The sequence below is a fragment of the Cervus elaphus genome, chromosome X (genome assembly GCF_910594005.1).
Source record: "Cervus elaphus chromosome X, mCerEla1.1, whole genome shotgun sequence".
Lineage (NCBI taxonomy): Eukaryota > Metazoa > Chordata > Mammalia > Artiodactyla > Cervidae > Cervus > Cervus elaphus.
The window spans coordinates 148,414,414-148,439,040 of record NC_057848.1 but is presented as its reverse complement, the minus strand read 5'-3'; the positions used below and the strand labels follow the sequence as shown (position 1 = coordinate 148,439,040).

Genomic DNA, 24,627 nt, shown 5'->3' with positions numbered 1-24,627 from the left:
TTTCCCTGAAATCCTTTCCACTACTTGTTCTTCAAAGGTAAAGACATTTTGAATAAAAAGACTGTTGCTTATAATTTTTAAATTTTTTTTAAAAGCTAATGTAAATCCAAACTTTCATCCTACTGCAATAGTCAAATCCAAGTGTCCAGTCATATATATAAGTGATTGGAACTTTTCCAAGTTAAATACAACATATTATCATTGCAAATAATCTAGTTCAAAGGGCTACATTGTCATTAGACAAAAATGGCACATTTACTTTCCAGTTTCATATACTGCTTATTGTCCAATGCAAATATATAAACTTAATTAATAAATGGAGTTAGGGTTATATTTGTTGAATTGAAACAATAGGAAAAGAGAAATGGTTATTGTGCTAAATTTGAAAAGTTTTCTAACTCATGATAAGAGTTTTTACAAGATTAAATTTCAGGCTAAAAATTTCAACAAAATTTATATTTCATAATTCATAATTTACATTCCTAAAACTGATTTTTCTACTCATCTGAATGTTAATCCAGTTTTACAAGCCCTCTTCCATCATACTCACATGACAAAATAATTGTTTACACTGACTTTTATTCAAGATCATACAGTTTATTGCTCTATTTGTATATATTATTTAAAATACTATTTGATTTACAGTTTAGAGTAATGGTATTTTGTATTTTAGAACAGATTTCAGATTTAGATAGAAATTTTATTCTGTAACATATTAAACATGCTTCAAAGACAATTTTGAGGAATAATGAGACAGCAGTTTTAGTTCATGCTACTTGAACTTTGTATATCTGGAATACAAATGAACAAGGGAAATTCACACAATTGATAAACGATAAGTAATACACTTTGGATGTAGGAGATAACTGCAAATCCCATTTCTCAGAAAACTTTGAACAATCCATTTTATAAAAAGAAAAAAATTACTACAAATAAAATGATTACCAAAATGGAGAATGAACAGTTTATGTAAAGGATAAGTCCTCTGAAACAAAATCACTCATGCTAAAACTGTTGCTGAACATTATAAGTTCAAATGATATTAACTTTCTAAATCTTTGAAAGGCATTACTTATATAACTTCAAGAAGAATTGATGTATTATATTTTAATCCCACATCTGCTGACAATTTCAGCAAATTTCTATACAGTATTAAAGTACTAAATGATTATGTCAATATTCTACTAAATTACCAAATAGAAAATTAATATTTAGTACACTTGCCTGAGTACAGATAAGCATGTAAAATATTTTCCTCAAAGAACAAAGAAGAGAATTCATTTAGTTATATAAGACTAATGACTAAAGATAAAATAGTGTGTGGTTTGCTTTGATACAAATTCACAGGAGAAATGCTGGCTTTATAAATCAGGTATACTAAAACAACTCAAGAAAAGACAATTAGTGAATGAGAGAGAGAGAGAGAATAAATACAGTCTTTTCATTTAAATCTTTTCTGGACAAAGAAATCCTCTTTGGAAAATCTCTTCTATTTTATTTACATGCATATAGAAAACTAAAGATGACTTTTTTTCTGCCACTATTATTGAGATGGAAAAATTGATGACACTTTTCCTTAGTTGAATACACTCTCCTTTATTTAGAAACCAAGGAACTCAGATAAAAAAAATAATAAACATATATATGCATTAGTATACTGTACTGGTGTTTATCTTTCTGGTTTACTTCACTCTGTATAATGGGCTCCAGTTTCATCCATCTCATTAGAACTGATTCTAATGTATTCTTTTTAATGGCTGGGTAATATTCCATTGTGTATATGTACCACAGCTTTCTTATCCATTCATCTGCTGATGGGCATCTAGGTTGCTTCCATGTCCTGGCTGTTATAAACAGTGCTGCGATGAACATTGGGGTGCACATGTCTCTTTCAGATCTGGTTTCCTTGGTGTGTATGCCCAGGAGTGGGATTGCTGGGTCATACGGCAATACAGTATACTAACGCATATATATGGAATATAGAAAGATGGTAACGATAACCCTATATACAAGACGGAAAAAGAGACACAGATGTATAGAACAGACTTATGGACTCTATGGGAAAAGGCGAGGGTGGGATGATCTGAGAGAACAGCATCGAAACATGTATATTATCAAGTGTGAAACAGATCGCCAGTCCAGATTGGATGCATGAGACAAGTGCTCGGGGCTGGTGCACTGGGATGACCCAGAGGGATGGGATGGGGAGGGAGGTGGGAGGGGGGTTCAGGATGGGGAACACATGTAAATCCATGGCTGATTCATGTCAATGTATGGCAAAAACCACTACAATATTGTAATTAGCCTCCAACTAATAAAAATAAATAAAAAAAACATTAGATTTCTTTTTACATATTCTGCATTTTTTATTCATTCCAATATATTAAATTGAGGAACAAGGAAATCAAACATATTTAAAAAAATCAAAAGCTCTCTAGGATGGGTGATTGGGAAAAAAATGTCTCCTCAACCCAATCCGCTTTATTATGTTTATAAACATGCATACTGTTCACTGAATATCACAATTAAAACCATGAGCCCTGGGCATCACAAGAATTGCAAGAAAATATGGTATTTTTAATACATTTTAATTAAATGAAAAATTATACTCTTTTGACATTCATTCAATTCTCCAAGCATTCATTTATTCAACCAACAAAACAACCAGTATGTCTGCATATCTGCTATGTGCCAAAATCAGTACAAGGCTCAAGGAAAACACTAACAGATAAGACACTCTATTGTCTGTCTATATGCTGAGTCTAACAGGTCTCAATATGGTTTCTGCCAAAGCAATTACTGTTGTAGAATAGTGACGCTTTGCTGAAATATCCTCATCCTAATCCAATTACTCCTTGGCATATATGAAATGTGATAATATGTTCTAAAAAGAGTCTTATAAATCATATATTCCATTGTTGCTATAGCTCCCTTAATTCCTGTCTCTATGTAGGTGGTTCTAGGGATTTTGAGGCTGATGAAGGAAAAAAGTAAGACCACAATACATGCTTTATTTGGACAATGGACAATGGACACACACAATACATGGCACATACATGCTTTATTTGGACAATGTTCTGACAGGGTTGCATGTGGGGAAGTCCCCCACCCACCAGCATGAGACTGTTCAGAGGCAACCACGCAGGGGACATGCTCCAGAAAATTGACAAGGAAACTCTTGTGGGGGGAAGAGGGTCAAAGAGGGGCCTTATGCATTAGTGAGTCACAAGGCAGAGTGTCTCTGGGTCACAGATCTTCAAAGCGCACCATCATAGTCTTGTTAGCACTGGGTTTATCTTATCTATGGCCAGCAGATGTTGGTCACAGTTACACAGTGGATGCAAAGCAAACAAGCTATAAAAAGCTACAAATCTGCTTATTTGGGCTATGCTTAAATCAACTGAATGTGCAAAATTTTGAGTTCAGTGCTGGTGGGCTTTTGAAAGAGTGGGTCTCAGCCTTCTGTCAAAAACAGTGAAAAACTTAAAGGCTGATATACAAAGGTCATCTTTGGCTCATTTGCTAAAAATATGCTAAAAACGCCAATATGAGTTTCTCTTGGTAAGGTTACAGTCAGTAGATGTGTGAGTAGTTATTTAAGAGTCCTTTACACTCTACCATGTACTTTCTGTGGTTCAACTACATACTCCTCAGAAACCTATCTTGACATGACAATTACATGCATTCATTCAGCAGAGATGTGCCATTATAAGTATATGTACATTAAGTATACAAGGCACTTCTCCAGATGACGTGATAAAAGAAGACAAAAGAACACAAAACAGGGTCTTAGTTCTTATGGAATCTGCATGTTGGCCAAAATAAAATAACCAAATACATTAATAAAATTAGATGCTGATAAATAATTCAAAGATGGATGATTGACAGTGATTCAGAGAATCACCTAGAGTGATACTCCAGAGTTATGGTCAGAGATATATTCTCTAAAGGTGCAACTTAAGCCGAGAGGAAAATGATACAAAGAAGCAAAAGATGGAACATTTCATATACTGAATCAATGCACTTCTATGAATGATAATAAAGTATATACCAAAAATGATGTAACTGGATTAACACTGAAGACATCAACTAAATTTTTTCTTTTAAAAAAGGAAGATTAACTCAGCAGAAATAATGCAGCAGTAATCTTAGACTTACTCTGCTTAAATATTTGGCTCTTGATTTTCTTACTGTCTTGTTTACATCCCAGAGAATTTGTAAAAACTGAAAGAAGCAATCATTCCAATTTCAAAAGCACTTTAAAAATGGTAAATCAGGTTCCTAAATCTCATCTCTGCCACTCCAGCCCTCTACCAGCTTAAGGAACCATAGCAAACATCAAGCCTACCCTCATTGCTATCAAGCAGGGGGACACGCACAAAGCTTTATGGAAGTGCTCATCAAGTGTTTCAGCAGAGGGGATCAGGCATCTTAGGACTTCCCAGGTGGCACAGTGGTAAAGAATCTGTCTGCAACGCGGAAAGCCCAGGTTTGGTCCTTGAGTCAGGGAAGATCCCCTGGAGAAGGGAATGGCAACCCACTCCAGTATTCTTGCCTGGAGAATTCCACGGATGGAGGAACCTGGCAGGCTACAGTCCATGGGGTCACAAAGAGTCAGACACAACTGAGTGACTAACACTTTCACTTTCAGGCATCATTACACTGAAATTTATTAGAGCTTCTGAAGAATACATGAAACAATACACTAACCTTGCACATCACCATTTCTATCAAAGCCTGGTAAAATATATGAATTTAAGGACAACTGTGGTCAAGTTCACCAGAGGCTGAAGGGTAGTTTACCTGCAAATGGCTATAATGGGGACTTAGAGGAGAGGGTGTCAAGTACCATGAGGAGAGGAGTAGGAATCTTAGAAACTTAATAACATTCCTTCAGGAACATTAGAAACCCCCAAGATACCATTTCATGCCTCAAGACAATCCATTATTTCTGACCTAGAGAGTAACTGTAATAAGTGACTTTCACTGCAAAGTTCAACAGAAACTGCAGGTACTGAGTAGAGGTGGGTGAGTCTATGCTAAATCATTTTGGTGCACTCAAAGGCTGGCACGTTCATAATGCTCACCTACAAAACATCCAATTTATTGACTACCTTTTTCCTATAGGGCAGATGGGACAATGAAGTCAAATGAGAATAGGGTAGAAAACAAACAAATATCTGGGGTTAACACAATAGCTGCATTTGAAACCAGGAAACAATTGCCACGAGGGCAAAAGGCATTCAGTGAGGTTTAAAAGAGAAGGATTCAAGCTTTTTAGAAGAAGATAATTCCCCATGGAAATACTATTTTTTTATACATGACAACAATGCCCAAATAAGCAATATATGAGAGACCATGCATTCTTGCCAGGACTGGTGATGTTCATCACTCAAAGGATATTATGGCCAATTTCAGCAGGAGCAGGAGGTGGTCACTGCAGTTGGAATGATTCTGGAGAAGCCGCTACATGGCACTCCCAGATTGACACCTTCATTATAACTGCACAGCGAATTCCCTGAAGTGTGTGTGTGGACAGCCAACATCATATGCTGGGATTACGGCTTCAACCATGTATGCATGGGATAAATTTAACAGGAGGAGTTTTGGGGCAAAGCTATTTTCTGAAATCTAAGAATGGCTACATTAATGTCATCAAATGCCACTGTAGTATGCAGTGGGAAGTATATTTGCAGGCAACAGCATTTGCTGGACAATTACCACAACTGGCCTTGGGAGGAATGAACACAGTAAAGATGAATCTGGGGGAACTAATGACAGACATGTTAAGAATGACAACTTTATTGACATCATGGGGATTGCACACATGAAACACTTCGAGAGGAGGAAAATCAATTCAATGACCTTGAGATACTCTCAGTAATGTTAGGAACCACATGGGAACCTACATGAAAGATCATTACACAGTATTAGAAGAGAATCACCCTCATGGGCATATAAATTTTTCTGGCCAGCATCGAACCCTTAAAGGCCATATACTGTTAACTGATACACCAACCAATTTTTCTAGGGTTGCTGAATTACACAAACTCAATATTGATTTTGGCCAAGCTCAGCAGAAAATGAAGGTGGTCAACTCAGGAGGAGCCGTTCTGGGGAAACCATTTCTAGGCCTACAAAGAACAGCACTTTCATTTTCCTTACACAGGAAGTATCCCACTGGGTGTAGGCTTACACTGTGCATCATATGTTCCATGACTGCAAACAGCCCTTAGTGGAGTGAATACAGCAGGAAGCATTCAGATGGAAGTTTATCCAAGCTAGTCTATCCTGGCAAAATAAGTGCCATCTAGCAAAGAAGCAGGCAATGGGGTCACCCATTGAGGATTACCAAATTCCATGAGGACAGAGAAGAGATTACCAACTTCCATGAGGTGACAACTCTGAGATTCATAAGTGTAATATTCTTTTAGGCACCAAAAAACAAACAAACAAAAAAACTCTGAGAAGGCAGTACATTGACAACAGATCATCAATTATTTATACCTGGAAAGCAACTATATTTCCACACATGTGGTGCAAAGTCCACCAGACGCTAAAGGTGGTGAATAAAATAAATGATTTTGAAAAAAAAAATAAATAAATAAATGATTTTGTGGAAAACCAATCCACTGTGCTCTACAAATTGCTTCACATTATCCTCATTAAAGGAACATCCACTTGGTTCTCTGTTCATATTCTATAGCACATACCAGACAATGACTCTAAGTCACCCTTAGTGGAATAAACACAGGGCAAGTTATAATGGAGTAAATGAATACCCTTCACTGCAAGACTGGAGTTATCACTGTCTTCAAGTCTGTGCCATTCGTGAGAGCTTTGTTCATGGACTATATAATTTGCTAGAAATTTCCAACACTGGCCTATATAGGCCTAAGTGCAGGAAAAAAAATCTTATAAATCAAGGACTGACAAGCTAACCCTGGCCACTTATTATCATCAAGATATGCGGCATCAATTTTATTCATGTTACCATTCTACTGAACAACTGGATGACTGAAAAACCATTTCTGAGTGGGTAAAATACAAGAGAAGTAATTCTCAGTATTTGTCAGCCAATGAATTTCACCAACTCCATAATTTCCACAATACAGGTATATATGTGTGTGTGTGTGTACTCAGTTGTGTTTGACTCTTTGTGACCCCCAAGGACTGTAGTCTACCAGGCTCCTCTGTCAATGGGATTTCCCAGGCAATAATACTGAAGTGGGTTGCCATTTCCTTCTCCAGGGGATCTCCGTGACCCAGGGATTGAACCCATATCTCCTGCAGCTCCTATATTGGCAGGCAGATTCTTTACCACTGAGCCACTCAAGAAGCAATGCAGGTATATAAGCAATGAAAATTTAAGAGTACGAATGAATCACTTTGAGAGGAAGGTAATCGACTCTGTGACCGTGACATACTTTCAGTAATATTAGACATCTCTGAACAATCTATACAGGAAATGACAGACATGAAAATCTTGTCTATCGTGATGAGTTGCATCAATACATGGTGAAATCCTCTAATAGGAATCTATCCTTATTATTTACATGAGAAACCTACATTGCCTTTGTTCAAGGGATCGTGTCATGGGAATATATGAAAGAATCCATCTTTCACCACAAGTACAGAAATAGACTCAAGAACATAAAAACATTTTGGACTGAAAACCAACCTATAAAGTATTTATAACTTGACTGGCTCAGCTTCCTGCCTGACTAGTGAAAAACATGAATTTTACACCTATTACTGCCAAGTTCACCAGAAACTGAGTTGGGGTAAACAGAAAGTGGACGAGCATTCAGAGGATGTCAGTTAACTTCTTTACTCAAGAATTAACTTCTTTACTCAGGAATAACCTCTAGAGTGGGTGTCAACCATAACATGGGACAATGGCAAAAGAAGACTCTGAGTGACCAAATGCAAGTTAAATAATTCTTGGAGGAATAATTCAGTGGTTTTGAGCAATGAATCTCTGATTTTCCTCCTCTTGTTGGCAAGCAACAAAAATTCTAAAAGGCAGAGGGGAAGGACTTTAAAGGAACTGAGTCACCTCCATCACTATGTCAGGCTTCACACTGTAAAGAACCAATGAAGCACCAACACTTTGAACTAAAAGACAGGACAATATTGACAGACTGAGGAGTACAGCAAACACAAGCTGAACACCTCTGGCATGAACTTACCCATATCATTCTGAGAAAAGCATTTCAATTAACCCTTGAGGAAGGCATCATACTATGAAAACACATGCAAGAGTCCATGACTTAGTACTAAATGAAGAGAATAGTCTCAGGGGCATAACTTGGATCAGGTCTGAAGTCAGTCACTAAGTTACATATAACCTGCCTTGGTACAACAAATTTTATTCTAAGGAGATGAGGAAAATGAAATCAGTGCCCACAATGGGTAAGTTCAGCAGATGCTGAAGGTAGTAAACACAAGGTGAGTGGTTCTGGGCAACCACTGCCCAGCCTTCATACATCAGCAAATTCATACTCTTTTTACAGTGTATCTGTTTGTTATTTAGTCACTCAGTCATGTCTGGCTCTTTTGCAACCCTATAGACTGTAGCTTGTCAGGCTCCTCTGTCCTTGGAATTCTGCAGGCAAGTACATGGGAGTGGGTTGCCATTTCCTTCTCTAGGTTACACTGTGTGGTTTCTAGTATGTGTTCATGCAATAAACCACATTAAAAAAAAATGACTGTTAGCAACCCTGAATAGGGAGATTCAGGAAAAGTCATTCCAATGGGAAAGAGTGTACTGCAATTGAAAGCCTTCAAATAAGGGTCATCCAGGAAAGGCCAAGAGTGGGAAAAAGAGCAGAAGTTAGTAACCAAGTAAAAACAAAGAGTAGGATTCTGATGTGCATAATACTCTTTCATACACTAGACAAAGGCCTGAAGCAGGAAAATACAGAATACAGAGTTCCGATTATTTCCACTCATTAACGAATCCCATTAAGTGTCCTGGAGTGTGGTGGCCACCAGAAACTGAAGGGTGTGAAGGCAGGGAGTCTGAGTCAAATTAATCTACAGCATTCTGCAACTTGCTCCACAGTATTCTTACTCAGGAAACCTATACCTTGTGTCTATTCACATCCTATAGCAAAAGTTAGAAAATTGTTCCAAAGGACTCAGAGTGGAGTAAATTCTGGGCAAGATACTGTGGATATTAACAATCTACAACTGGGCCTTCCCTGGTGGTCCAGTGACTAGGACTCCACGCTCCCAGTGCAGGGGGCCTGGGGTTCAATACCCGATCGGTAACTAGATGTCACATGCCACAATTAAAAACCCCACATGCCACAACAAAGATCTAGAGTGCAAAGAACAGTGCAGGGTGGGTTGTAAATAAATAAAAACAATTTAAAAAACAATTCACAACCTTCCAATCCTACCCTCTCACCAACATTGTCAATAATCCTGTGTCTTCAAGAGCTTCTGTGCTCATAGCTTACAACACATGTGAAATCTGCTGCATTTGGCATTTTTAAAGGTCAAGATGGAAAATACATATTTTGGAAACCCATGAATGACATAGGCAACCTGGAACCCTCACTGTTACCAAGTTGTGCGTCAGCCACTGAAGATGTGTTCAGATCCAAGAGCAACACTGGAAAATGACAACACAAGTGGAAGATGAATAATCCTCATAAGAACTGTCCATGGTTTTTGGCCAGAACCCCTAATTTTCCATCAAGCTCCTTGGCAAGCAGTGAATGTTTAAATGAGTAGAGATGAAGCACTATAAAGGACATGAATCTCCTCCATGAATATGTTAGCCTTCAGCAATGTGATGTTATGTGACTATTGATAGAAGTTGTGGATATGACTGGTGATAGAAGCAAGGTCTGATGCTGTAAAGAGAAATACTGCATAGGAACCTGGAATGTTAGGTCCATGAATCAAGGCAAATTGGAAGTGGTCAAACAGTACATGGCAAGAGTGAATGTCGACATTCTAGGAATCAGTGAACTGAGATGGACTGGAATGGGTGAATTTAACTCAGATGACCATTATATCTACTACTGTGGGCAGGAATCCCTTAGAAGAATGGAGTAGCCATCATAGTCAACAAAAGAGTCCAAAATGCAGTACTTGGATGCAATCTCAAAAATGACAGAATGATCTCTGTTCATTTACAAAGCAAACCATTCAATATCATGGTAATCCAAGCCTATGCCCCAACCAGTAACGCTGAAGAAGCTGAAGTTGAACGGTTCTATTAAGACCTACAAGACCTTTTAGAACTAACACCCAAAAAAGATGTCCTGTTCATTATAGGGGACTGGAATGCAAAAGTAGGAAGTCAAGAAACACCTGGAGAAACAGGCAAATTTGGCCTTGGTGTACAGAATAAAGCAGGGCAAAGGCTAATAAGAGTTTTGCCAAGAGAACGCAATGGTCATAGCAAACACCCTCTTCCAACAACACAAGAGAAGACTCTACACATGGACATCACCAGATGGTCAACACCAAAACCAGACTGGTTATATTCTTTGCAGCCAAAGATGGAGAAGCTCTATACAGTCAGCAAAAACAAGACCGGGAACTAACTGGCTCAAATCATGAACTCCTTACTGCCAAATTCAGACTTAAATTGAAGAAAGTAGGGAAAACCACCAGACCATTCAGGTATGACCTAAATCAAATCCCTTATGATTATACAGTGGAAGTGAGAAATAGATTTAAGGGACTAGATCTGATAGACTGTCTGATGAACTATGGATGGAGGTTTGTGACACTGTACAGGAGACAGGCATTAAGACCATCCCCATGGAAAAGAAATGCAAAAAATCAAAATGGCTGTCTGAGGAGGGCTTACAAATAGCTTTGAAGAGAGAGCTCACCTCAGCAACACATATACTAAAATTGGAACAATACAAAGAAGATTAGCATGGCCCCTGCACAAGGATGACACGCAAATTCGTGAAGCGTTCCATATTTTTAAAACCTCGAATAGCCAAAGCAATCTTGAGAAAGAAGAATGGAACTGGAGGAATCAACCTGCCTGACTTCAGGCTCTACTACAAAGCCACAGTCATCAAGACAGTATGGTACTGGCACAAAGACAGAAATATAGATCAATGGAACAGAATAGAAAGCCCAGAGATAAATCCACATACCTATGGACACCTTATCTTCCAAAAAGGAGGCAAGAATACACAATGGAAAAAAGACAACCTCTTTAACAAGTGGTGCTGGGAAAACTGGTCAACCACTTGTAAAAGAATGAAACTAGAACACTTTCTAACACCATACACAAAAATAAACTCAAAATGGATTAAAGATCTAAATGTAAGAGCAGAAACTTTAAAACTCCTAGAGGAGAACATAGGCAAAACATTCTCTGACATAAATCACAGCAGGATCCTCTATGACCCACCCCCCAGAATATTGGAAATAAAAGCAAAAATAAACAAATGGGACCTAATGAAACTTAAAAGCTTTTGCACAACAAAGGAAACTATAAACAAGGTGAAAAGACAGCCCTCAGATTGGGAGAAAATAATAGCAAATGAAGAAACAGACATAGGATTAACCTCAAAAATCTACAAGCAACTCCTGCAGCTCAATTCCAGAAAAATAAATGACCCAATAAAAAAATGGGCCAAAGATCTAAACAGACATTTCTCCAAAGAAGACATACAGACGGATAACAAACACATGAAAAGATGCTCAACATCACTCATTATCAGAGAAACGCAAATCAAAACCTCAATGAGGTACCATTACACGCCAGTCAGAATGGCTGCTATCCAAAAATCTACAAGCAATAAATGCTGGAGAGGGTGTGGAGAAAAGTGAACCTTCTCACACTATTGGTGGGAATGCAAAATAGTACAGCCACTGTGGAGAACAGTGTGGAGATTCCTTAAAAAATTGGAAATAGAACTGCCATATGACCCAGCAATCCCACTCCTGGGCATACACACCAAGGAAACCAGATCTGAAAGAGACACGTGCACCCCAATGTTCATCGCAGCACTGTTTATAATAGCCAGGACATGGAAGCAACCTAGATGCCCATCAGCAGATGAATGGATAAGGAAGCTGTGGTACATATACACTACGGAATTTTATTCAGCCATTAAAAAGAATTCATTTGAATCAGTTCTAATGAGATGGATGAAACTGGAGCCCATTATACAGAGTGAAGTAAGCCAGAAAGATAAAGACCAATACAGTATACTAATGCATATATATGGAATTTTAAAAGATGGTAACGATAACCCTATACGCAAAACAGAAAAAGAGACATAGATGTACAGAACAGACTTTTAGACTCTGTGGGAGAAGGCGAGGGTGGGATGTTCAGAGAGAACAGCATTGAAACAAGTATACTATCACGGGTGAGACAGATCACCAGCCCAGGTTGGATGCATGAGACAAGTGCTCAGGGCTGATGCACTGGGAAGACCCAGAGGGACTGGATGGAGAGGGAGATGGGAGGGGGGATTGGGATGGGGAATACATGTAAATCCACGGCTGATTCATGTCAATCTATGGCAAAAACCACTACAATATTGTAAAGTAATTAGCCTCCAACTAATAAAAATAAATGGAAAAATAAAAACAAAAAAAGAAAAAAGAAGCGAAAAGCAAAGGAGGAAAGGAAAGATATTCTCATCTGAACAGAGTTCCAAAGAATAGCAAGGAGAGATAAGAAAGCCTTCCTCAGTGATCAATGCAAAAAATAGAGGAAAACAACAGAATGGGAAAGACTAGAGATACCTTCAAAAAAATTAGAGATACCAAGGGATCATTTCACGCAAAAATGGGCTCATTAAAGGATAGAAATGGCATGGACCTAATAGAAGCAGAAGATATTAAGAAGAGGTGGCAAGAATACACAGAAAAATTGTACAAAAAAAGATCTTCACAACCCAGATAATCACGATGGTTTGATCACTCACCTAGAGCCAGACATCCTGGAATGTGAAGTGGGCCTTAGAAAGCATCACTATGAACAAAGCTAGTGGAGGTGATGGAATTCCAGTTGAGCTATTTCAAATCCTAAAAGATGATGCTGTGAAAGTGCTGCACTCAATATGCCAGCAAATCTGAAAAACTCAGCAGTGGCTATGGGACTGGAAAAGGTCACTTTTCATTTCAATCCCAAAGAAAGGCAATGCCAAAGAATGCTCAAACTACCGCACAATTGCCCTTATCTCACACGCTAGTAAATTAATGCTCAAAATTCTCCAAGCCAGGCTTCAGCAATATGTGAACCGTGAACTTCCAGATATTCAAGCTGGTTTTAGAAAAGGCAGAGGAACCAGAGATCAAATTGCCAACATCTGCTGGATCATTGAAAAAGCAATAGAGTTCCAGAAGAACATCTATTTCTGCTTTATTGACTATGCCAAAGCCTTTGACTGTGTGGATCACAATAAACTGTGGAAAATTGTGAGAGATGGGAGTACCAGACCATCTGACCTGTCTCTTGAGAAACCCGTATGCAGATCAGGAAGCAACAGTTAGAATTGGACATGGAACAACAGACTAGTTCCAAATAGGAAAAGGAGTACGTCAAGGCTGTATATTGTCACCTTGGTTATTTAACTTATATACACAGTACATCATGAGAAATGCTGGGCTGGAAGAAGCAAAAGCTGGAATCAAGATTGCCGGGAGAAATATCAAGAATCTCAGATATGCAGACGACACCACCCTTATGGCAGAAAGTGAAGAGAAACTAAAAAGCCTCTTGATGAAAGTGAAAGAGGAGAGTGAAAAAGTTGGCTTAAAGCTCAACATTCAGAAAACTAAGATCATGGCATCTGGTCCCATCACCTCATGGGAAATAGATGGGGAAACAGTGGAAACAGTGGCAGACTTTATTTTTTGGGGCTCCAAATTCACTGCAGATGGTGACTGCAGTCATGAAATTAAAGGACGCTTACTCCTTGGAAGGAATGTTATGACCAACCTGGATAGTATATTTAAAAGCAGAGACATTACTTTGCCAACAAAGGTCTGTCTAGTCAAGGCTATGGTTTTTCCAGTAGTCATGTATGGATGTGAGAGTTGGATGGTGAAGAAAGCTGAGTGCTGAAGAATTGATGCTTTTGAACTGTGGTGTTGGAGATGACTCTTGAGAGTCCCTTGGACTGCAAGGAGATCCAACTAGTCCATCCTAAAGGAGATCAGTCCTGGGTGTTCATTGGAAGGACTGATGTTGAAGGTGAAACTCCAGTACTCTGACCACCTTATGTGAAGAGTTGACTCATTGGAAAAGACCCTGATGCTGGGAAGGATTGGGGGCAGGAGGAGAAGGGGATGACAGAGGATGAGATGGCTGGATGGCATCACCGACTTGATGGACATGGATTTGGGTAGACTCCAGGAGTTGGTGATGGACAGGGAGGCCTGGCATGCTGTGATTCATGGGGTAGCAAAGAGTCGGACAACAACTGAGCGAGTGAACTGAACTGACAGTAATGTGAAGACCAATAAAAAATGAACATGCTGAAGTTAGGGTGAAAACATTCTTGACTGGCCTGAGAGTACAGAGAAAGCATGTTAAAACTGTGGCAAAAACTATACTTATCGTCCAAAGCCTAGTTTTTTCATTACCCCTCAAGCACTGCTACGTGCTTTGGAAGAATACATATGAGTTCACAGCTCTGTATTTAAGGAAAAATCAGTCTCATGGGCATACATTTCTCAGGTCACAAACCAACAGCCGGAGCAGATGTAATTTGTTCTGGTATCACATGTTTTCTCCAGGGAGTTGAAGAAAATGAAATCAATGCCCATAATGACCAAGTTCAGCCGAAATAAAGTGGTCAGTGTAGAGTGAGAGGTTCTTAGAATCATTGTCTGGCATTCCTTGAATGACAAGTTTATTCTCCTTTCATGGGGCATGTCCACTGGGTATGTGTTCAGATCCTGCATCACATATTAAAAAATAACCAATAAAGGCACCAAGTGAGGTGACGTGGAATGAGTCATTCATATGCAAAAGGATACATTGGGATGTACACCCTGTAAATGGTTAATAAATGGAGTCTCAGAGGACAGTTCACTAAACATGCAGAGGAGAAGAGAAGTCTCATTTGCAGAATATTTGTTCATGCACCAGAGAAATCCCTTTGGGAGCAACACACTGTATACAGATCCTCAATTCTTTCAAACCTAGAAATTAATTATAACAAGTACTTTTGGTACAATGGCTACCAGAAACTGAAGGCAGGGGGTGATTGAAACCATTCCATTGTGTATTATTACAACTTGCTCTAAATTATCCTGACCCAGGGGATGGACACCTGATCTTCTGTTCATATACTACTGCAAATGTTAGAAAATGATGCCAAAGGGCTATGAGCCTGGGTAAATGCAGGGTGAGATACTGTGAAGACAATCTATACCACCCAATCTAAGATTCATACCACCACTGTCAGCAAACCAGTGTCATCAGTAGTTGTACTCGTAGCTTGTAACACTTGCTGGACAATTACTACAATGTCCCCTGGGGAATCCAAATGAAATATTTAACTAGAAAACCAATGACTGACACACTAAGGATGGCACTTTCATGGTTGTCAGGCCATGTGGCAGCCACTAGGTTGTGTTCACATTCCACAATAACACTGGACAACAACAGGAGTGGACAATGACAACTCTGAGTGGATAAATGCAAGTTAAATAATTCTCAGAGAAATCATTTAGTGGTTTTGAGACAGAATCTCTGGTTTTCATCCTGTTGTTGGCAAGCAATGAAAATATAAAGGTGCAGCAGTGAGTCACCTCTATCACTATATCAGCCATCATGATGTAAAGAACCAAAGCAGCACCAACACTTTAAACTGATAGACAGGACAACTGACTGACCTGGGAGTGTAGTGAGCACAACTTGAACACCTTTAGCATGAACCTACCTATATTATTCTAATTATTCTATATTATTCTATTATTCTATTTTTATTATTCCTTGAGGATGGTATCATGACAGTTCTTAAATGAAGGCAGATAATTTCATTGGCATATCATTTCTCAGGACTAAAACCAATCATTCCAGCATATTTAACTTAATCTGTTAAGACAATTTTACTCTCCAGGTGGTAGAGATAATTAGGTCCATACTGATTATGGCCAAATTCTACTGAAACTGAAGGTTTCAGATTGAGTGGTTCCGTGGACCACATAGACTGTGCACCTGCATTTTACTTACACTGTATATACTGTGCTGTTTGTGTGTTCTCATTTAATCTGACATTTTGCATAATTATTGTAAATAGGCTTAGTGGGATGTACACAGGTAATGTCAGTTAGTTAGAAACCCATCCAGTAGATTCTAAACCTGGTATTTTAAGTGCCATGTAGGAAAGAGGCATCCAATAGGGACAGAGAGGAGAAGTCAACAAGCATCTTTCGGAGAAGAGGATGAATCTCATGTGCATAGTATTCTTTTATGCACCTGGATACCCTGTAAAGCGGCAATATATGGACTATATATAACATGAGTTACTTCTGACCTAGAGAGTAATTGCAATGAGTGAAATGTTTAATGGCCACCATAAACTGAAGGTTATGAATGCAGGGAGTTATTCTGAGGAAAACCAATCTGCTGCATTCTACAATATGTTCCCTATTGCCCGCACCCAAGAGACATGTACCTGCTCTGTTCATATTATGGATCAAGTCCTTGAAAATAACTTTATGAGGCCTTGAGTGGGGTAAATACTGAACAAAATACTCTGAAGACTGTCAGTATCTATAGTCCAAGACTGCCACCATCACTGTCATCAAGACTGCATCACCTGTTGGGAGCTGTTTCATAAGACTGTAACAGTTGTTGAAGAATTGACACAGTGGCCCTTTTAAGAGTTAAAAAAAAAAGAAAAGAAAAAATATGTCTAGTAAACTAATGACTGACATGCCAAACCTTACACTTTTAGTGTCATCAAGTCTTCTGTCACCCCTGGCCCTGTGCTAACATCCTACAGCACTACTGGGCACAACCAGATCTTGGTGGGTAAATGCAAGCTGAGTAATTCTCAGGATGAATCAGCCAACAGGATTAAATCAGACCCCATCATTTCCATCATGTTAGCAACAGGTAATGAAAATCGGAAACAAGTAGAAATGAAACTCTTTGGGCAGAAGGCAATCATCTCCATAGCTATGACACACATGAATCACCAATACTATGAAATTACAGACAAGACAGCCTCTGCTTTCCAAGACGGGGGTAAACCCCAGCTGATATCAACTAGCAAGAACCTATCCATATCCACATTTTCTTTTAAAATAACAAAGAGTTAGCCTACAGAATACATTCGTAGTCGCAGATCTGCTCTGCTTAAGTATTTGACCCTCAGTTTTCTCTATCTACTGTTCCTGTCTTGCTTAATTCCAGGGATTTTGTGAAGACCAAAGGAAGTAACTATTTTCTGAGGTTATCTGAAAAGTGGAAAAACAGGTTCCTGAACCTCACCACCACCAAAAACTTGCCAGAAGTAGTACTACCAGAAAATGCTAGACCAGCCACTCTTCGCAGGTCTAATGAAGTGTATGAATCTACAGCAGATTGTGGCCATGGTTTGCAGGTACAGAACGGTTTGAATACAGGGTGAGTTAATCTTTGGAAGAACAATCCAATGCAGTTGACACCTGGCACCAGCATTGCTATCAAGCTGGGAGGCATGAATCGGGTGTTACAGAAAGGTCATCAAGAGTTCTGAGCTGAAGTGATTCAGATTCATGCTCACAAGGTTCCTTTTAACCTGTGAGGAAAAACTCAGTCAGCACTATACTGACTTTAAAATAGCCCACCCATCCTTGCCAAGGCTGCTGTAAGACATGAACTTAGGCCAGTTGTGGCCACTGGCCAGCAGCTGCTAAAGGCAGTGAAAACAAGAGTGTTACAAAGATTATTAGCATAGGTTGATTTTTTTTTTCATCTCCACCATCTATGAAAGGAACAGGAAAATACTTAAGAGAATAATTGAGAAGTAATTATCATATGGTAAATATAAAAACAAAATATAAAGTAAAAGTAAATATAAAATGGTGCTACAACTGAAGATGTGTGGAAGTTGTTATGAAAGCATGGGGAATGAGAAAAATACTGTCTTTGCATGTTTCTCCAACTTAGCCTGCACTGAAATCACCTGGGGTTTTGTTAAAACAGAAACTTCCAGAGTCTGATACAATAGTTTTGTTATTGGCTTGAGAACTTGCATTTCTATCAGTTTCCCAGGTGCTTTTGCTGCTTGTCTGAGGATCACAATGTGAGAATCATAGACCTACACTAATGAGGGACACTTCCGACCACATCAAAGTTGAGCTGGGTCTTCAAGAGCTTACAGATTTCCCGTATACAATTTTGGAAGAAGGATATTTGAGACCGCCCCCCCCCAAAAAAAAAAAAAAAACCAAGACATACTCCCTACCTACACTGGGTAATAGGAAGTATGTGGAGTAAGGATCAGAAAAAACCTTGGAGAAACTTGCTTTGCCAACTGAAGGCTGAGCATATGTTTACAAGAGAGACAAGTGAGTAAGAACAGTCCAGGAATACGAAAAATATGAGATATGCAGAACAGGGAAAGGGAAGGGAGCTTGTTTCATTCAAAGAATTTCTAGTACTGAGATCATTTATGAGGGCATAATAGAAGTGATCAGGGCCTGAATAAGAGAAGTTTGTGAGGTGAAAACCTGAGGTTGCTGTAATGAAGATGGAGAAAAGGGACTAAAGCTGTCATACATTTACAGAATAGAATCACAAGGATTTCTCAGGTACAGAGAGGAGATTATGGTTATTTACAATTTTTTTTTCTATGATGGTTGGTAAATACTGGGTCTTGCCAGAGACAGTATGAGGAAATGTAAGCTTTGAATCTGTATATGTGAGCTTATGTGCATGTGCACATGCATCCAGAGTTTGGATAAGAACGTCTAATTAAGACAAGTTAAAAATGTCTATTGGAAATGATGAAGTAGGTTATATATATGCAATCTCTATCAATGAACTGACTTTAGAAAGCTTTAAAATACTAACAAAGAAGTAACAATACAGTGAAGAATTATCAGGCTCAGTTTTATGAGTTGAGAGATATCCAAAGAAATTAGCAAACTATATGGGGATATGTGAGTTCTGGTATAATTTACTCATCCTTAAGTGACCATCTGAGGAGTCATATTGCATTTTTGATGATCACAGGGAGATAAGAGTACAGTGTGGGCCAGGAGTCTGCTGCTGAGCCTAGTCAATGGCTAATTTTTATTATTTTTGTAATTACTTACTTATTTATATAATGACTGATTTAAGAGGTTTTAGAAACTAAGCAGAAAAGCCAATGGAGAAGAAATAGGTGAAGAGAGAGAAGACAAGAAAAAGAATGCCTTTGAAGAACATGTTTTGGTTCATGACATATTTCCAATATACTTTTGCTAAGGGTAAAGAATAATTTATAACTTAGCTGCAATGAATAGCTTTACCACTGACAAATCATTCTTTAGCAAGGTGTTTGCCACCTTGGATTCCAGAGATCTATTAGACTTAGCCTAAAACAGTGACTTCCAATATCACAATGTATGCAATTAAAAAGCAAAAAGTTAAATTGCAATTTTACCTAAAAATATGCATAGATTAGGTTTGTACCACTTAATACTGCAGACTCAACTAAACACACTTTAATATAGACACTTTATAAACACTTTATACTGGAAAGAAAAACATTATCAAATGATTCTACTACACATTAAATATTAGGGAAGAATAACGTTCAAAAAGTTAACTTGTGTGGCAGGGTATAAGCTTTGATCTTGCATAATTTTAAACCTCAGACTATTCAATGGTTGGGTTTGATTTATCTCATCATTTTTAAAGAATATTTTCTGTTGGTTTTCTTATGTCACCTTAAAGGATCACGTTGCATGTCCCCTCACATGCACTCACTGGACTGTGGGACCATTGTTATGTATCCAGAACACCTCAGACCTTCAAGCATCCTTGCTATCCTTGTTCTCTGTGCTCTGAGGGCATCATTCTGCACCCTTTCTTCACTACTTGATATCACTTCCTACTCTATGGACATCAGTGTTTACTTTTCCATCGCCCTGACTAAACTGTGAACTCAAGAGAAAAGTTATGCCTTGCTTTTCCTTATAAAACAATACCTGGAAAACAGTACATGTTCTACAAACGAAAGCTGAAGTAAACTGAAAATAAGGACATAGGAAATTGGATATGCCTAATATACATTTCAACTCAATAGTGACAAAATATTTTAAATAATAAGGAATTACATTTACAATCTTTACAATCTAGTTAGTATATACAATGACACAATCTTTATCCAATATATTTTTAGTATTTACAGACTGTGATTTGGGTATCTCCTTTTCATTATCATTTTCTCACAGATACATCTAAAATTACTACTATATAAATATGCACACACACATAACACAATATATATGTGTTATTATATAATTTAATATATGTAACTTAATTATACACAATATATAGTTATATACCAATATAGGCAAGAATACTGGAGCAGGTGCTATTTCCTTCTCCAAGGGATTTCCCCAACCCAGAGATCAAACTCACATGCCTTTGGGTTTTTACTGGCTGAGCTACCAGGGAAGCCCCAACATATAATGTGTGTGTGTGTGTGTTTGTGTGTTAGTTGCTCAGTTGTGTCCAACTCTGTGCGATACCATGGACTGTAGCCCACCAGGCTCCCCTGTCCATGGAATTCTCCAGGAAAGAATATTGGAGTGGGTTGCCATGCCCTTCTCCAGGAATATACAATATATACATATACATGTGTGTGTGTGCTAAGTTGTTTTAGTCGTGTCCAACTCTGTGCAACCCCATGGACTATAGCCTGCCAGGCTCCTCTCTCCAGGGGATTCTCCAGGCAATAATACTGGAGTGGGTTACCAGGCCCTCCTCCAGGGGATCTTCCCATCTAACCCACAGTCTCTTATGTCTCCTGCATTGGCAGGTGGGTTCTTTACCACCAGCACCACCTGGGAAGCCCCACAAGAGTGGTGAAAGGATTTTTGGAACCACCCTTCTGGTCCTATAAAGACTACATTTGCAAACCAAAGACAGTTTTCTTTTTCCCTTCTTTCCCAAAAGAATTGGGTGGCCTCCCAACAAGGACTGACACATCTATCCATTCATGTTGGAAAGCTTCACCTCTCCTTCTCTAGCCTAAGGGAGAAGGCCTCTCCGGAAGGCCCAGGGGCAACACCCAGGCTCCTACAAGAAAAAGGCAAATGTAACAGGAAAGATAGGGAAGACTGAGGAACCAGCCTTGTGATCCACTGGTCTGGTCTTCAGAAAGGAGTCAAAAGCAGAGTCCCCCACCCATTTGGGTCGCAACTACTGGGGCCCAGTAAGCAGTGGGGCCTTTGGAACACACCAGAGCGTAATCCTGGCCAGAGTTCCTCAGCTGCTTCCACAGCCACAGACCTGTTTGCAGAGGGTGTGAGGAGAAAGAAAAGAGGAGAAAACCATAGAGGAAGCCTTAGAGGAAGCAGTACCAGATGTCTGTACGTCACCAAAGTAACCAGAATAAACCAAAACCTAGCCAGCCGAAAAGTCACATTAACATGGGTTCCCAGTCCCATTAGACCAGCGACCTTTATCCAAAGAGCCTTATAAAAGCAAGTTTCCCTTCACAGGGAGAACACTCCAAATTGGAGCCATAACCCCTCAGATGGGAGCCAAAGCTCCCCAGATTGTACAAGGTCTTAACAGCTACCAGGGGACCCTGATGTCAAGCTGTTCTGGGCAAAAGGTTATTTAAGCATTTAATTTATAGATGAGATTAGTCATCTATTTGAGAGCCAATCAACTTGTTCCCCACTGTCAAAATTAACTGGGGCTCCTGTAGGGGAAATTAAAATTGGATGCCTCAAGTCCAAGGGAGGCCCCCAAACCCTGGGCATGTTTATTATCAATGCATGTTTATTAGCATGCATTGTAACATGCTCCTTGACTGCCAGAATGTTTAATTGTGATCCATTCAGGGGCCATTGTTTTTCTGAACTTAACATATCTAATGTAAACCCCGAAGATTTTTCCTTCGGGAGAGATGAAAGATCTCTCATTTTTATAAGCTGTATAACACCAAACACAGGAGACACAGACGAATTTCAACAAAACGGCAGATTCCAGCATCAATGCATCCAGATGAACTGATTCCCAGATAGGGTAAATTTACCCTAAAAAACAAATGAACTAATTCCAACTAGGCTAGGTGGGTCCGGTACCCACAGCAGGGCAATTGTCTGAGTCAGAGAAGAAACATTTAAGGCTGAGAGTGAAACAGCTGATCTGTGGCAGCCTAAATGGAATGAGAATCAGACAGTCCTTGCCACAGCCATACATAAGCAGGGCAGGAACATGGGTCTCCTGGAAGGGGCAGTGGCTAGGAGCTGGAGGTTAGGGATTATGGAGCGATCCCAGGGCGAGGACTGCAGTTGACTGCAGAGAGACGGATCGAGAGGATATGAGGGAGGAGACTGTGGTGGGAAATGCTGGTGGAGGAAAGCCAGGCAGCAATGGAAGCAAGGCAATACTGCCGAGTCACACGTAGTGGGTGGAGCCATCACCATAGCCTCTCTCTCTCCACCTGCCAGCATCGGCAGCTGAACAATAGAGAGGCTGGCCCATCAAACGCCTGAGGCACAGAACTATAGAGTAGGACCGCAGCCAGAGGGGCCCCTCTGTGTGCCTGACATGTGGAACAACAGAGAAGGACACCAGGCAAGGGATCCCTCTAGGTGCCTGAACGGGTGGAGCTACGGAGAAAGACTGGCCAAAGAGGCCTTCTGATCGCCAGCTACAAGAGGCTCGAAAAAAGACTCTGATAGGGCCATAACTTCTGCCGCAGAGACAGTCCATGTCCCTGCACACTTGGCCCCGCCAGCATCCCTGTAAGACATGCAGCTGCACCACCTTCACGCTCAACTCTCACTGGGGCAGAGCTGCCACAGGCAAAAAAAAGTCACTTCGGTAGTGTCCGACTCTTTGTAACCCTGTAGACTGTGGCCTGCCAGGCTTCTGTGTCAGAGAGGGGGATCTCCAGGCAAGAATATTGGAGCCTATCGGCCAATACTGGTTATCATACCCTTCTAAAGCACTGTATTTCCTACTACCCTAGCCGCCAAACCCCCTGAGTCCCTGGTGCTGCCAGAGCCCCTGCGAACTAAGCAGCTGCACCACCTCCACACCTGGCCCTCACAGGGGCAAACCCAAGCCCTCCAGGGCAGCCTCAGGAGCTAAACCCCAGTGGACGACCCACATGCAGAGGTAGAAATAAAACCACAATTGAAACCCAGGGGCAGTGTGGCTAAGGAATAAGACCCAAAACCTTCCGACCAACTGTACAAGCGGCAGATTACATTCACACGATCAAGCAGGCAGACTCTGTGTCTACGGAATATAGAAAAGGATGCTGAGAGCTCCCACAAAAGAAAACGCACTAGCTCTGATAGCTGCGGACGCCGGAGGCAAGAACACACAGGAGTAGGACCAGATTAGAATCTGAGTTGCCCCCACAGCAGGTCCAGAGATCAGCATGGTGTTGGAGGGCCTCCTAGGAAAGTAAGGTGGACTGTGAGTCCCAGTGCTGGAAAGGACTCTGACAAAAGTGACTCAAGAAAAACCTTTATTATTCTTATTTTTTGACTTGTTCTGTAGATTCTTTTGGAATATTTTCTTTTTTTTCCCCCTTATCTCCCCTGTTGTAGTTGTCGATTTTATTGGCACTAAGAAATCCAATTAAGCTTTTGAGCTTTTTTTTTCTTTTCCCCAGTCACATTTTTTATTGTTGTCATAAACCTCTGCCTCTATGTTGGGCTTTTGCAGCTCTATGGAATTTTCTTCTTTTTTTTAAAAATTTTTTAAACCTATTATTATTTTTCCTACATTTATTCCTTGGTTTGCTTTTCCTACTGTTCTTTCCCCCTTGCAGTTAATCTTTAACATATATAAATCTTCTTTATCTACATCCATAACTTTTCATATCTATTCTTTCTTTCTTTTCTTTCTCTCCTTTCCTCTCAACATATTTGTTAGTTTTATTTTCACTTCTTCATTCCCCAATTGACACCTTGCTTTAGTTTTCTTTTCCAGTTTGTGTTTTAATTAGTTTTGTTCTGGTAGATATAATTTTTGGTTTCCTTTGTTCACTGGGTCAATCTATTTTACTTAATTTTTGTTGGACTGTTTTGATTTTGCTTATGGGTATATATGTATATGTGTATATTCAGTCACACTTTCTATTGTTGTTATAAACCTCTGCCTCTACATTGGGCTTTTGCAGTTATGTGGAGTTTTCTTTTTTTTCTCCCTTTTTTCTTTCTTCATTTTTCTCTCTTCTCTTTTTTATGATTATAATTTTTAATCCTATTATATTTTTTCTACATTTATTCCTTTGTTTGCCTTTCATACTGTTCTTTTCTCTTACAGTTAACCTTTAATGTATATGAATCTTCTTTATCTACCTCTATTTAACTTTGCATATCTATTCCTTCTTTCTTTTCTTTCCTCTCAACATATTTGTTAGTTTTGTTTTCATTGCTTTATTCCCCACTTGGCACCTTGCTTTAGTTTTGTTTTCCAGTTTGTGCTTAAGTTAGTTT

The 24,627-nt window shown here is 39.4% G+C and overlaps 1 non-coding gene across 1 annotated transcript; it reads left to right on the top strand.

Moving 5' to 3' along the window:
* The first annotated feature begins 10,851 nt into the window (after positions 1 to 10,851).
* Positions 10,852 to 10,958, top strand: LOC122691002. The gene has a single exon (XR_006340252.1). It is a non-coding gene; the product is annotated as a U6 spliceosomal RNA (small nuclear RNA).
* The last annotated feature ends 13,669 nt before the right edge of the window (positions 10,959 to 24,627 follow it).